We start from the raw sequence: 15500 nt of genomic DNA on the forward strand, positions 1-15500 counted from the left end.
ATAAATTACAAAATAATATATGCTTATTATAAAAGTTGAACAAAAGATTCATGAAAAGTGAATTAAGTACTTTTTTTGCTCCCACCCCTTCAAGTATCTTCTTTCTGCAAAAAGAAATACAGTTAGCAAGTAATTTCCCACCTTGTCGTGTTGATGCATATATAAACACATATGATGAGTTATTTTATTAATAATATATCAAATCCAAGACCAACTCCTGACTTATTCTGGCTAATAGCTGCATATTATTCCCTTGTATGGATGTATCAGAATTTAATCAACCATCCCCTATAGTTAGACATTCAGCATAGTCCCAACATTTTTCCTTTTTTTTTTTTTTTTTGCTACTAAGAAATAATATTTCTATAAGCAACCTTGTACATGTATCATATACCATTGCTTTTTATTTTCTACAGCATTCACAAAAGTGGAATTGATAGATCAAAGGACTGTACATTTTTCTTTTTAATAAGTACTGCCAGATTGTTTTCCAATGATATAGTAGCAGTTTCCACACCTATAAGTAATATATGAGACTGTTTTCCCATATCTTTGCCACCACATTATGTGATCAATCTGTTTAATTTTTGTCAGCATTGAAAGGTTAAAAGTGGCATTCTGTTAAAATTTCTCTGGACTCTAAGAAAGTTGAACATCTTTTCATAATTATATTGATGATTTGAATCTGCTTTTCTGTGAATTGTTTGACTATGTTATTTTTCAATTATTTCTTTCACTTTTCTACTTGCCTGTTCGCATTGTTTAATTTCTTAGAGTTCTTTGTGTATTAGGGCTATTATGACTTTGTTTCTCAGAAAAATTCTTTCTCAGTGTATTGATAGTTTATGATGGTATCTGTGATACAATTTTATAAATATTTTTGGGAGAAACAAACATATTTGTAGTTTCCTTCATGACTTCTGAATTTTTGTTTGCTTGTAGAATTATCTGTAAACCCAAGTTTATGTCCATATTTTCTTCAGCGTTTCTGGTAGCATTTTTTAAAACTTATTTTTAAGCAGTTGGATCTTTAATCCATCTGGACTATATTCATGTTTTTGATGTGAAATAGGAAATGCAACTAATTATTTTAGCATCCTTAAAACTCCTTTTCCGACAATTTTTGGAATGTTGCCTTTGTTATATAATTGGTTCTCACATGCTTAAATCTGTTTTGGGCTTCACTAATTTATTTATTACTATCTATATTTAATGTACTTTATGCTCTGGACCCAGTCTGCTTTTTCAGTTCGCTTTCTCACTACTTCCTTCCATATCTCCTGGCCCAGAAACACAACTTTGTGTGTTTCCAGTCATATCTGTTAAAATGCTATTAATTCTTTGAGACCCATTCTAAATGCCTCCTCTTCAGTAAAGCCTTTCCTTATTTGTGTAGTCGGCTGGGAATTTTTTTCTTTTAAACATCAAAGTGCTTTGTGTATACTACTTGGATGTCTTGTAACATTTTACGATGGATTATAATTGCTAAATGTAGGATATTTTCCACTAATTTTCCTGACTGGCGCAATAGCAATGTTCACTATTATAAACAATGCTATGATAAACACCCTGTTTATTTTTTAACACTTTTCTTACTTGTTTCTTAGGAATAAAATATAGAATTGAAATTGCTGTACTAGAGTTGACAATTTTTGCTTCAATATCCAGGAAAACTGAACCTTGCATTTTCAAATAACCCTTACATTGGCCTGATATATCATTATTTTAATGTGCACAATGGATTTGATATATTTTTAAATTTAAGATTTTTGCATCTATATTCAAAGGTGAGATTGTACTCATTAGGATTGTTGGTTTGCATGTGTGCATATTTGTTAGTGAGCTGGTGGTTGCTTTGTTTACAAGCTAGCATTGACAGATTTGGTATCATAGTGATGGGTGATAGCTTGGTAAACATGCCAGAATATTCCTATCTCTTATTCTGATAGCTTAAATAGTAGAGAAATTATACGTTCCTTAGAACACTGATAGGACTCTCACAAAAATTCACCTGCACCTGCCACCATCAGTAGAGTTAGTTTTTTGAAAGTGTTTTCAATTTCTTCCATGTTTTCTTTAATTATTTGTATATAAATTTTTGCTTGTGTCAACTTTGGCAATTCATGTTTCCCTAGAAAATCAAGCATTTCATCCATAATTTCAATGTTTTAGCAGTGAGTTGTATAAATGCTAATTGTTTAAAGGTTTAAAAAATTCTTCCATCATGAGTGGTCACACCTTTTAGTAGTAGTTAAGCCTGTATTCTACATCCAGACTTCCCAGGATAAAAATAGCTCTACAACTACAATTTTTTTTTTTTTAAATAGATCTTTATTGGAGTATAATTGCTTCACAATCCTGTGTTAGTTTCTGTTGCACAACAAAGCAAATCAGCCATATGCATACACATGTCCCCATATCCCTCCCCATTGAGCCTCCCTCCCATCCTCCGCATCCCACCCCCTAGGTCATGGCAAAGCACCGAGCCGATCTCCCTGTGCTATGCTGCTGCTTCCCAGTAGCTAACTATTTTACAATCCGTAGTGTTTATATGTCGATGCTACTCTCACTTCATCCCAGCTTCACCCTCCCACCCCATGTCATCAAGCCCATTCTCTATGTCTACCTCTTTATTCCTGTCCTGGAACTAGGTTCATCAGTACCATTTTTTTTTTTTAATTTAGATTCCATATATATGTGTTAGCACACAGTATTTGTTTTTCTCTTTCTGACTTACTTCACTCTGTATGACAGACTCTAGGTCCATCCACATCACTACAAATTACTCAGTTTTGTTTCTTTTTATGGCTGAGTAATATTCCATTGTATATATGTGCCACATCTTCTTTATCCATTCATCTGTTGATGGACATTTAGGTTGGTTCCATGTCCTGGTTATTGTAAATAGTGCTGCAATGAACATTGTGGTGCATACCTCTTTTTGAATTATGGTTTTCTCAGGGTATATGCCAAGTAGTGGGATTTCTGGGTCATATGGTAGTTCTATTTTTAGTTTTTTAAGGAACCTCCGTACTGTTTTCCATCGTGGTTGTATCAATTTACATTCCCACCAACAGTGTAGGAGGGGTCCCTTTTCACCATTCCCTTTCTAGCATTTATTGTTTCTAGCTTTTTTGATAATGGCCATTCTGACCAGCATGAGGTGATACTTCATTGTAGTTTTGATTTGCATGCAACTACAACTTTTTTAATATCTCATTTCATTTCTTCAGTTACCCCAAGTGTAAAATATGGTAGAAATAATAACAGGTAGTTCAGCAGGTAATTATAAACATTTAATGATTTAAATTACTAGCTGGCACAGAGCAAGTAGGTGAAAAAAAAAAGTTTGCAATAATATGGTGATAATATTTGTATCTTCTTTACAATTTTAATGGTATGAGTATGTGCTTTCTCAATCTTCCCCTCCCCTTTTTAGCATTCTGTGTTGGTTAGGGGCATGATATACCAGGGGATACAATAAAATTCAAACACAAAGATGCTATGTAACCTTAAGAAAGTTATCTAAGTTCTATGATCTGGTTTCCCCAACTGTAAAACGAGGGTATTTATTTGTTCCTTCAGAATGCAAATATCTTGAGGGCAGAGGCATCATTTCTCTTGTTCAGCAGTATGTCCACAGTGTCTCATAGAGTGCTGGACACATAGTTGGTACATAATAAATGTTTATGAAGTAAATTAATGAATGAGTCTCATAACATGACTTTGAGCATTAAGTGAGCTAAGTTCTTATAAACTGCTTAGCAAAATACATTGCAAGTAGTGAGTACCCAATAAATGTTAGTGACAATGATTAGTTTTGTCAAAGGTTTGTCTCTTTTACAGGTCTTTAAAAAAATTTTTTGAATTTTTAATTTTTGGTGTGTGTTTTAGAGTTTCTATTTTTTATTTCCTTATTCCTGTTTCTTGATTAGCACATTTATTATTATACTCTAATTTTTTAGCTGGAGGTGCAATATAGTTATTTTTTACAGTTAATAATAAAAGTATGACTGCTTTTACCTCTGATATCAGAGGTAACCACATGCCATATATTTTGACATGTAGAAATAGTGACTTGTAGTTTCTGCTTTTTGGAACTTGTTAAATTAACCTTTGTAGCTAAATATAGAATGAATTATTGTGAAAGTTATATGTCCTTTGGAAAAAAAAGGTATATTTTATTTTTGATAAAAGTTTTAAAATTAGCTTTTAGATAGTTTTTGTTAATTGTTTAATTCAAGTATTATTTATTGAATAATTTTCAATGAGGTTATCAGTACATGGACTTGAGTGGAAGCAAACAAGTCAGAAGCCAATTAGATTTTGAGATGACTACATTGCCAAAGAAACCAAGTGTCTCAGTTTAAAACAGCAACAAATCTTTGAGCATTTGAGCCTTAAAACAAATTTTAAGCTTCCAAATGTAGATCAATAGGAATTTGAGCTACAAAATCTGTACAGCCCCCAAGGAGGGAACACTCCTCAACACACATTTCAACTGTGGCCATGAAATAAAACAAAAAAGAAACATGTCAGAGAGGGAAGTCAAGATACCCTGGAGGACAGACAAGGTAATTTCTTACAGAGTAATATCAGTGTCTAATTAAGAACCCTCTCATCCTGGGAGAGATTAACCAAGATGGCAGAGTAGAAGGACGTGCTCTCACTCTCTCTTGCGAGAACACCAGAATCACAACTAGCTCCTGGACAATCATCAACAGGAAGACACTGGAACTCACCAAAAAAGATACCCCACATCCAAAGACAAAGGAGAAGCCACAATGAGACGGTAGGAGGGGCGCAATCAGAGTAAAATCAAATCCCATAACTGCTGCGTGGGTGACACAGACTGGCGAACACTTATACCACAGAAGTCTACCCACTGGAGTGAAGGTTTTGAGCCCCACGTCAGGCTTCCCAACCAGGGGGTCTGGCAACGGGAGGAGGAATTCCTAGAGAATCAGACTTTGAAGCCTAGTGGGAATTGATTGCAGGACTCTGACAGGACTGGGGGAAACAGAGACCCCACTCTTGGAGGGCGCACACGGAATAGTGTGCACATTGGGACCCAGGGGAAGGAACAGTGAACCTGGGGGAGACTGAACCAGACCTACCTGCTAGTGTTGGAAGGTCTCCTGCAGAGGCAGTGGGTGGCTCTGTTCCACCATGGGGACAAGGACACAGGCAGCAGAAGTTCTGGGAAGTACTCCTTGGCGTAAGCCCTCCCAGAGTCTGTCATTAGCCCCACCAAAGAGCCCAGGTAGGCTCTAGTGTTGGGTTGCCTCAGGCAAAACAACCAACAGGGAGGAAACACAGCCCCACCCATCAACAGTCAAGTGGATTAAAGTTTTACTGAGCTCTGAACACCACAGCAACAGTCAGTTCTACGCACCACCAGAGCCTCCCATCAAATCTCTTACATAGCCTCAAACACCAGAGAGCAGCCAGCAGAAGCAAGAAAAACTACAATCCTGCAGCCTGTGGAACAAAAACCACATTCACAGAAACATAGGCAAGATGAAAAGGCAGAGGGCTATATACCAGATGAAGGAACAAGATAAAACCCCAGAAAAACAATTAAATGAAGTGGAGATAGGCAACCTTCCAGAAAAAGAATTCAGAATAATGATAGTGAAGATGATCCAAGACCTTGGAATACGAAAGGAGGCAAAGATCGAGAAGATGCAAGAAATGTTTAACAAAGATCTAGAAGAATTAAAGAACAAACAAACAGAGATGAAAAATACAATAACTGAAATGAAAACTACACTAGAAGGAATCAATAGCAGAATAATTGAGGCAGAAGAACGGATAAGTGACCTGGAAGACAGAATGGTGGAATTCACTGCTGCGGAACAGAATAAAGAAAAAAGAAGGAAAAGAAATGAAGACAGCCTAAGAGACCTCTGGGACAACATTAAATGCAACAACATTCACATTATAGGGGTCCCAGAGGAGAAGAGAGAGAGAAAGGACCTGAGAAAATATTTGAAGAGATTATAGTCGAAAACTTCCCTAACATGGGAAAGGAAATAGCCACCCAAGTCTAGGAAGCGCAGAGAGTCCCATACAGGATAAACCCAAGGAGAAACATGCCAAGACACATAGTAATCAAATTGGCAAAAATTAAAGACAAAGAAAAATTATTGAAAGCAGCAAGGGAAAAACGACAAATAACATACAAGGGAACTCCCATAAGGTTAACAGCTGATTTCTCAGCAGAAACTCTACAAGCCAGAAGGGAGTGGCATGATATACTTAAAGTGATGAAAGGGAAGAATCTACAACCAAGATTACTCTACCTCGCAAGGATCTCATTTAGTTTTGATGGAGAAATCAAAAGCTTTACAGACAAGCAAAAGCTAAGAGAATTCAGCACCACCACACCAGCTCTACAACAAATGATAAAGGAAATTCTCTAAGTGGGAAACACAAGAGAAGAAAAGGACCTACACAAACAAACCAAAAACAATTAAGAAAATGGTCACAGGAACATACATATCGATAATTACCTTAAACGTGAATGGATTAAATGCTCCAACCAAAAGACACAGGCTTGCTGAATGGGTACAAAAACAAGACCCATATATATGCTGTCTACAAGAGACCTACTTCAGACCTAGGGACACATACAGACTGAAAGTGAGGGGATAGAAAAAGATATTCCATGCAAATGGAAATCAAAAGAATGCTGGAGTAGCTATACACATATCAGATAAAATAGAATTTAAAATAAAGAGTGTTACAAGAGACAAGGAAGGACACTAGATAAAGAGGGATCAATCCAAGAAGAAGATATAACAATTATAAATATATATGAACCCAACATAGGAGCACCTCAATACATAAGGCAACTGCTAACAGCTATAAAAGAGGAAATCGACAGTAACACAATAATAGTGGGGGACTTTAACACCTCACTTACACCAATGGACAGATCATCCAAAATGAAAATAAATAAGGAAACAGATGCTTTAAATGACACAATAGACCAGATAGATTTGATTGCTATTTATAGGACATTCCATCCAAAAACAGCAGATTACACTTTCTTCTCAAGTTCACATGGAACATTCTCCAGGATAGATCACATCTTGGGTCACAAATCAAGCCTCAATAGATTTAAGAAAATTGAAATCATATCAAGCATCTTTTCTGCCCACAATGCTATGAGATTAGAAATGAATTACAGGGGAAAAAAACGTGAAAAGCAAAAACACATGGAGGCTAAACAATACGTTACTAAATAACCAAAAGATCACTGAAGAAATCAAAGAGGAAATAAAAAAATACCTAGAGACAAATGACAATGAAAACACGATGATCCAAAACCTATGAGATGCAGCAAAAGCAGTTCTAAGAGGGAAGTTTATAGCTATACAAGGCAACCTATAGAAACAAGAAAAATCTCAAGTAAACAATCTAACCTTACACCTAAAGACACTAGAGAAAGAAGAACAAACAAAACCCAAAGTTAGCAGAAGGAAAGAAATCATAAAGATCAGAGTGGAAATAAATGAAATAGAAACAAACAAAACAATAGCAAAGATCAATAAAACTAAAAGCTGGTTCTTTGCAAAGATAAACAAAATTGATAAGCCATTAGCCAGACTCATCAAGAAAAAGAGGGAGAGGACTCAAATCAATAAAATTAGAAATGAAAAAGGAGAAGTTAAAACAGATACCACAGAAATACAAAGCATCCTAAGAGACTACTATAAGCAGCTCTATGCTAATAAAATCAACAACCTGGAAAAAATGGACAAATTCTTAGGAAGGTATTACCTTCCAAGACTGAAGCAGGAAGAAGCAGAAAATATGAACAGACCAATCACAAGTAATGAAATTGAAACTGTGATTAAAATTCTTCCAACAAAAAAAAGTCCAGGACCAGATGGCTTCACAGGTGAATTCTATCAAACATTTAGAGAAGAGCTAACACCCATCCTTCTCAAACTCTTCCAAAAAATTGCAGAGGAAGGAACACTCCCAAACTCATTCTATGAGGCCACCATCACCATGATACCAAAACCAGACAAAGATACTACAAAAAAAGAAAATTACAGACCAACATCACTGATGAATATAGATGCAAAAATCCTCAACAAAATACTAGCAAACAGAATCCAACAACACATTAAACGCATCATACACCATGATCAAGTGAGATTTATCCCAGGGATGCAAGGATTCTTCAATATACGCAAATCAATCAATGTGATACACCATATTAACAAAATGAAGAATAAAAACCATATGATCATCTCAATAGATGCAGAAAAAGCTTTTAACAAAATTCAACACCCATTTATGATAAAAACTCTGCAGAAAGTGGGCATAGAGGGAAACTACCTCAACATAATAAAGGCCATATACGACAAACCCACAGCAAACATCATTGTCAATGGTGAAAAACTGAAAGCATTTCCCCTAAGATCAGGAATGAAACAAGGACGTCCACTCTCACCACTATTATTCAACATAGTTTTGGAAGTCCTAGCCATGGCAATCAGAGAAGAAAAAGAAATGAAAAGAATACAAATTGGAAAAGAAGAAGTAAAATTGTCACCGTTTGCAGATGACATGATACTATACATAGAGAAACCTATAAATGCCACCAGAAAACTACCAGAGCTGATCAATGAATTTGGTAAAGTTGCAGGATACAAAATTAATGCACAGAAATCTCTTGCATTCCTATACACTAACGATGAAAAATCTGAAAGAGAAATTATGGAAACACTCCCATTTACCATTGCAACAAAAAGAATAATATACCTAGGAATAAACCTACCTAGGGAGACAAAAGACCTGTATGCAGAAAACTATAAGGCACTGATGAAAGAAATTAAAGATGATACCAACAGATGGAGAGATATATCATGTTCTTGGATTGGAAGAATCAATATTGTGAAAATGACTATACTACCCAAAGCCGTCTACAGATTCAATACAATCCCTATCAAATTACCAATGGCATTTTTTACGGAACTAGAACAAATCATCTTAAAATTTGTATGGAGACACAAAAGACCCCGAATACCCAAAGCAGTCTTGAGGGAAAAAAAACAGAGCTGGAGGAATCAGACTCCCTGACTTCAGACTATACTACAAAGCTACAGTAATCAAGACAATATGGTACTGGCACAAAAACAGAAACATAGATCAATGGAACAAGATAGAAAGCCCAGAGATAAACCCACACACCTATGGTCAACTAATCTATGACAAAGGAGGCAAAGATATACAATAGAGAAAAGACAGTCTCTTCAATAAGTGGTGCTGGGAAAACTGGACAGCTACATGTAAAAGAATGAAATTAGAATACTCCCTAACACCATACACAAAAATAAACTCAAAATGGATTTGAGACCTAAATGTAAGACCGGACACTATAAAACTCTTAGAGGAAAACATCGGAAGAACACTCTTTGACATAAATCACAGCAAGATCTTTTTTGATCCACCTCCTAGAGTAATGGAAATAAAAACAAAAATAAACAAATGGGACCTAATGAAACTTAAAAGCTTTTGCACAGCAAAGGAAACCATAAACAAGGCAGCCCTCAGAATGGGAGAGAATATTTGCAAACGAATCAACGGACAAAGGATTAATATCCAAAATATATAAACAGCTTATGCAGCTCAATATTAAAGAAACAAACAACCCAATCCAAAAATGGGCAGAAGACCTAAATAGACATTTCTCCAAAGAAGACATATAGACAGACAAGAAGCACATGAAAAGATGCTCAACATCACTAGTTATTAGAGAAATGCAAATCAAAGCTACAATGAGGTATCACCTCACACCAGTTAGAATGGGCATCATCAGAAAATCTACAAACAAAAAATGCTGGAGAGGGTGTGGAGAAAAGGGAACCCTCTTGCACTGTTGGTGGGAATGTAAACTGATACAGCCACTATGGAGAACAATATGGAGGTTCCTTAAAAAACTAAAAAATAGAATTACCATATGATTCAGCAATCCCACTACTAGGCATATACCCAGAGAAAAACGTAATTCAAAAAGACACATGCACCGCAATGTTCATTGCAGCACTATTTACAATAGCCAGGTCATGGAAGCAACCTAAATGCCCATCGACAGACGAATGGATAAAGAAGAAGTGGTACATATATACAGTGGAATATTACTCAGCCATAAAAAGGAACGAAATTGGGTCATTTGTTGAGACGTGGATGGATCTAGAGACTGTCATACAGAGTGAAGTAAGTCAGAAAGAGAAAAACAAATATCGTATATTAACGCATGTATGTGGAACCTAGAAAAATGGTACAGATGAACAATTTTGCAGGGCAGAAGTTGAGACATAGATGTAGAGAACAAATGTATGGACACCAAGGGGGGGAAAACCGCAGTGGGGTGGGGATGGTGGTGTGTTGAATTGGGAGATTGGGATTGACGTGTATACGATGATGTGTATAAAATTGATGACTGATTAAAAAAAACAAACAAACAAAGAACTCTCTCATTCTTCCCACACACACAAGAGAGAAAAGCTTTACAATGAATGATCTTACAGGAGAATTTCATATTTGTGATGGACCAGTGAGTAGTTTGGGGCTCCTGTTCTTCTCTTTTCTGTGTGGAATATTTTTTCTGTGGATAATGAACTTCTCTTTTAAGTACTTATGTTACAGAATCAAGATGATCCATATCTAGACCTGATGGAGATCTGGAAATCTTGGACTTCAGTGGATGCAGAGGCCAGATGAGATTTGGTTTGTCTCCCTTGGGAAAAGGAACGAGTGCATTCAATGTGTTTGAAGAACCAAAATATTCCTTAGAAGAATAGATTAACTAAGTGTTCAAAAACCACATTTTCCCTTTTCCCTGGACACATAATTACGCCTCATTTTTCCAGCATCCCTTAGGTAGGGGCCTGGGATTGAGTTCTGGTCAATAGAATACGGAAAGAACAATGTACCAAACGTGATCCAGGAATGAATTTTCCACATGATCCCCCATTTTCACTTTTCCTGGGTCTGCTGGATAGATGTTAATGTCAATGGTAACTCTTGCAGAAATAGGTACATATAAAATGCTTTTATGCCTTTGTTGTAGGGAGGAATTAACTTTTAAAGCAACATATAAAACATTGCTACCCATAAAAATATTGATACATTTGACTGCGTTAATATTAACAATTTCTTTTTATTAAAAGAACACACCTGGGGAGGAGTTACTTGCCAGACAAATAACTGACAAAGCCTACAGATTGAATAAAGAACTCTTACAAATGCATAAGAAAACAACTCATAAAAATGAGAAAAAGACAAAAGAAAAAAACATAAATTATCAAGAAACATATGACAGCACATTGAATCTCATTAATAATCAGGAAAATGAAGATTTAGATTACAATGAAATTTTATTTCATGCCTAACAGATTTGCAAAATGTAGTACTTTGAAAAACCTGGTAATTGTAGACATGGATGTCAATCAGTAAGAAGTCTTATACACATGGTAGGGTTTTACATTTGTACAACAACTTTGGAAAACTATTGGAATCAACTTACACATGAGAATAATTACATATTCTATGATCTGGAAGATCACTAAATGAGATGGAATGGAATTACTAATTACAATCCCCAGAGAAACTCTTGCACATGTCCACAAAGAATAATGTACACTATTTTTATAGTGGTATTTACAAATAAACCTTTTTTAAGATATAATTTACCAAAAATAAAATAAATCTATTTAAGGGTCAGTTTGAAGATTCTTGACAAATGTACATGCCTATTCAACCATCACCTTAATTAGGTTAATCAGGATATAGAATATTTCTTTCACCCCCCAGAAGTTTCCTCATGCCCCTTCCCTATCACCCTCACCCTTGTCCCAGGTGATCAATTATCTGACTTCCATAATTTAAGATTACTTTGTCTTTTTTAGTCTGTAATGTAACTTGAATCATACAGTCTGTACCATTTTTAGTCTGGCTTTTTCTCTCAACATAAGATTTGTGAGATTAATCTATGTTGTTGTGTGGATCAATAGGTCATTTCTTTTAATGGTTGAGTAGTATTTTAATACATGGATAAGCCACAATTTGTTTACCCAGTCTTGACTATTGGACATTTGGGTTGTTTTCCATTTTAAACGATTATGAATAAAGACACTTTGTACATTCATGTACAAGTTTTTGGTGGACACATTTTTATGTCTCTTGGGTAAGTAACTAGGAGTAGAATTTCTAGGTTATATGATAAGGTAAATGTTTAACTGTATAAAAAACTGCCAGACTATTTGCCATAATAACTATATAGTTTTATACTTCCACCAGAAATGTGTAAAATTTCCAGCTGTTTTACATCCTTGAAAAATACTTGGTATTGTCAATCTTTTAAATTTTATTCAGTATGAATATCCACACGTTGCAGTACTATTTGCTCAAAATAGTACTCTTTTCCCATTGAATTACTTGGCATTTTTGTGACAAACTAATCTTATATGTGTGGGTCTATTTATGGACTCTCTTCTGTTCCCTTAATCTGTAAACCTGTCTTATGCCAGTTCCTCACTTTCCTGATTACTACTGCTTTTAGAGAAAATCTTGAAATCAAGTGTGTTAAGTCTTTTATGTTCATTCTTTTTTTACCAAATTGTTGTGGCTATTCTATATTCTTTGAATTGTAATGTAAATTTTAAAAGGAGCTTGCTAATTTAAGTTTCCTGGGATTTTGACTGAATTATGTTGAATTCATATGTGAATTTGGGGAGATTGACATCTGAACACTACCGAGTGTTGTAATCCATAAACATGGTATATCTCCTCAGTTATTTAGATATTCTTTCATTTCTCTCAGCAATATTATGTGATTTCTCAGTGTACAAGTCGTGTGTATATTTTGTATAGTTTATCCCTAAATATTAACTTTAGTAATTTTTGGTTGATTCTCAACATAGTACCCATACCTATCTACAGCATCTGCAGAGACTGTTTTACTTCTTCCTTTCCTATCTCTAAGACATTTTATTTATTTTTATGGCTTATTTTGCTATCTAGGATCCATCCCCATTGAATGTTGAACATAACTAGTTAGAGAAAAAAAAGAAAGAGAAAAAAAGAAAGGAGAACATTTTAGTTTTTACCATTTAGTGTGATGTTGAATATATATATATTTTTTGTATATACCCTTTTTCTGGCTGAGGAAGCTTCCCTCTAATCCTACATTGTTAAGCGTTTCATTAAGTATGTTGAATTTTGTCATATGCTTTTTCTGCACTAACAAACATGAATGTAAGATTATCCTCTTTTATTTTATTCATGTGACAATTTGCATTAATTGATTTTTTTTTAAATTTTATTTATTTATTTATTTATGGTTGCATTGGGTCTTCGTTGCTGCGTGCGGGCTTTCTCTAGTTGTGGCGAGCAGGGGCTACTCGTCATTGTGGTTCACGGGTTTCTCATTGTAGTGGCTTCTCTTGTTGCAGAGCACGGGCTCTAGGTGTGCGGGCTTCAGTAGTTGTGGCTCACGGGCTCTAGAGTACAGGCTCAGTTAGTTGTGGCACACGGGCTTAGTTGCTCCACGGCATGTGGGATCTTCCCAGACCAGGGCTCGAACCCATGTCCCCTACATTGGCAGGTGGATTCTTTATCACTGCACCACCAAAGAAGCCCACATTAATTGATTCTTAAAAGTTAAACCATTTCTGTATTCCTGAGGTAAACCTCACTTGGCCATGTGGTACCATTTCTTCCTTATGTGCCTGACAAAATACATCAGTGAAGCTATCCTATTCTAAAGTTTTTGCAGTGGGGAGGTTTTAAATTACAAATTCAATTTCATTAATAGATATGGGATAATTCAGATTTTTCTATTTCTTTTTGTGCCAATTATGCAAATTATGTCTTTTAAGGAGTTTATTTAGTTTAATTGTAAAATTAAATGTTAAACATTCCCTTCCTGTCATTTAATGTTTTAGAGTAGAGATATAGTGATGTTTCCTCTTTCCTACTTGATATTGATAATTTGAATTTTATCTCCTCTTTTTTATGTTTATCAATTGTATTGACATTTTCTATAAGAACAGCTTTGTATTTCATTTTTTCCCATTGTCTGTACATATTCAATTTCATGGATTTCTGCTATTTAATCTTTCTTTCCTTGTATTAATTTTGATTTTAAATTGATTGACATTTCTAATTGTTTAAGGTGGAAGTTTAGACCATTGTTTTTCAAATTTTCCCTTTTTTAAATATATAAATTTACACTTAAGCATTACATTAACTATATCACACACTGTGTTTTCATTATTATTCAGTTCAAAATATTTTCTAATTTCCCCCGTGATTTCTTCTTTGACAATTTGGTTATTTAGTTGTGTTCTTTTGAATTTCCAAATATTTTGGTGACTTTTCAAGTATCCTTTTGTTATTGACGTACAGTTTAATTTTGTTTCAGTTAAAGATTCCACATATACACGATATCACATGATATTTGTCTTTTTGTGTCTGATTTACTTCACTCAGTATGACATGATATCACTTATATGTGGAATCTAAAAAAAAAAAAGGGTGCAAATGAACTTATTTACAAAACAGAAGTAGAGTCACATATGTAGAAAACAAACTTATGGTTACCACAGGATAAGCGGGGGAAGGATAAATTGGGAGACTGGGGCTGACATAAACACACTACTATATATAAAGTAGATAACTAATAAGAACCTACTGTATAGTACAGGGAACTCTACTCAATACTCTAATGGCCTATAAGGGAAAAGAATCTAAATAAAGAGTGTATATATGTAAACGTATAACTGATTCACTTTGCGGTACACCTGAAACTAACACAAAATTATAAATCAATTATAGTCCAATAAAAATTTTTAAAAAAAGAATATACCTTCTAAATTTTCAGTCCTGTAATAAGGAGTGATACTTCTCTTATGGTCTACCATATAGTTAATCTTTGTGAATGTTCCATGAGTAGACTTTTTAAGTGTGTTCTGTAGTTAGTGGCTGTAGTGTTCTTTAAATATAAATTATGTCAAGTTGGCTAATAATTGTATTCAAGTCTTCTGTATTTTACTGATTTTTGTCTTTTTGTTCTTGTAATTGATAAATTACTGGAGAAGAATGTTACTTTATTGATTTTCCATCCTGGTATTCTTGTAATTTATAAGTTACTGGAGAAGAGTGTTAAAATTTCCAATTATAATTGGGGATTTGTCAATTTCTTCTTTAATATCAAATTTTCCTTCATATATTTTAAAGCTTTGTTATTAGGTGCATATACATTTTAGATTTCTAATATCATCTTGAGAAATTAATCTTTTTATTATTATGAAGAGCCTATCTTCATATTAGGTAACAATCCTTGTGCTAAATATACTACCTGATATTAAGATAGTAACTTTAACTTTCTTATGAGTAATGTTTATATCTTTTTTATCCTCTTGCTTTCAACATATATATTCTTGATAAATGATAGATAGATAGATAAATATACACAC

General features: G+C 34.6%; 1 protein-coding gene across 1 annotated transcript in view; it reads right to left on the bottom strand.

The window, feature by feature from the left end:
• The window catches only part of CNTN5 (contactin 5), a 1373994-nt gene that overhangs the window by 299339 nt on the left and 1059155 nt on the right, over nt 1-15500 (bottom strand). The gene's annotated exons all lie outside the window — the stretch shown is intronic.

Source organism: Balaenoptera musculus, chromosome 8 (assembly GCF_009873245.2).
Source record: "Balaenoptera musculus isolate JJ_BM4_2016_0621 chromosome 8, mBalMus1.pri.v3, whole genome shotgun sequence".
Lineage (NCBI taxonomy): Eukaryota > Metazoa > Chordata > Mammalia > Artiodactyla > Balaenopteridae > Balaenoptera > Balaenoptera musculus.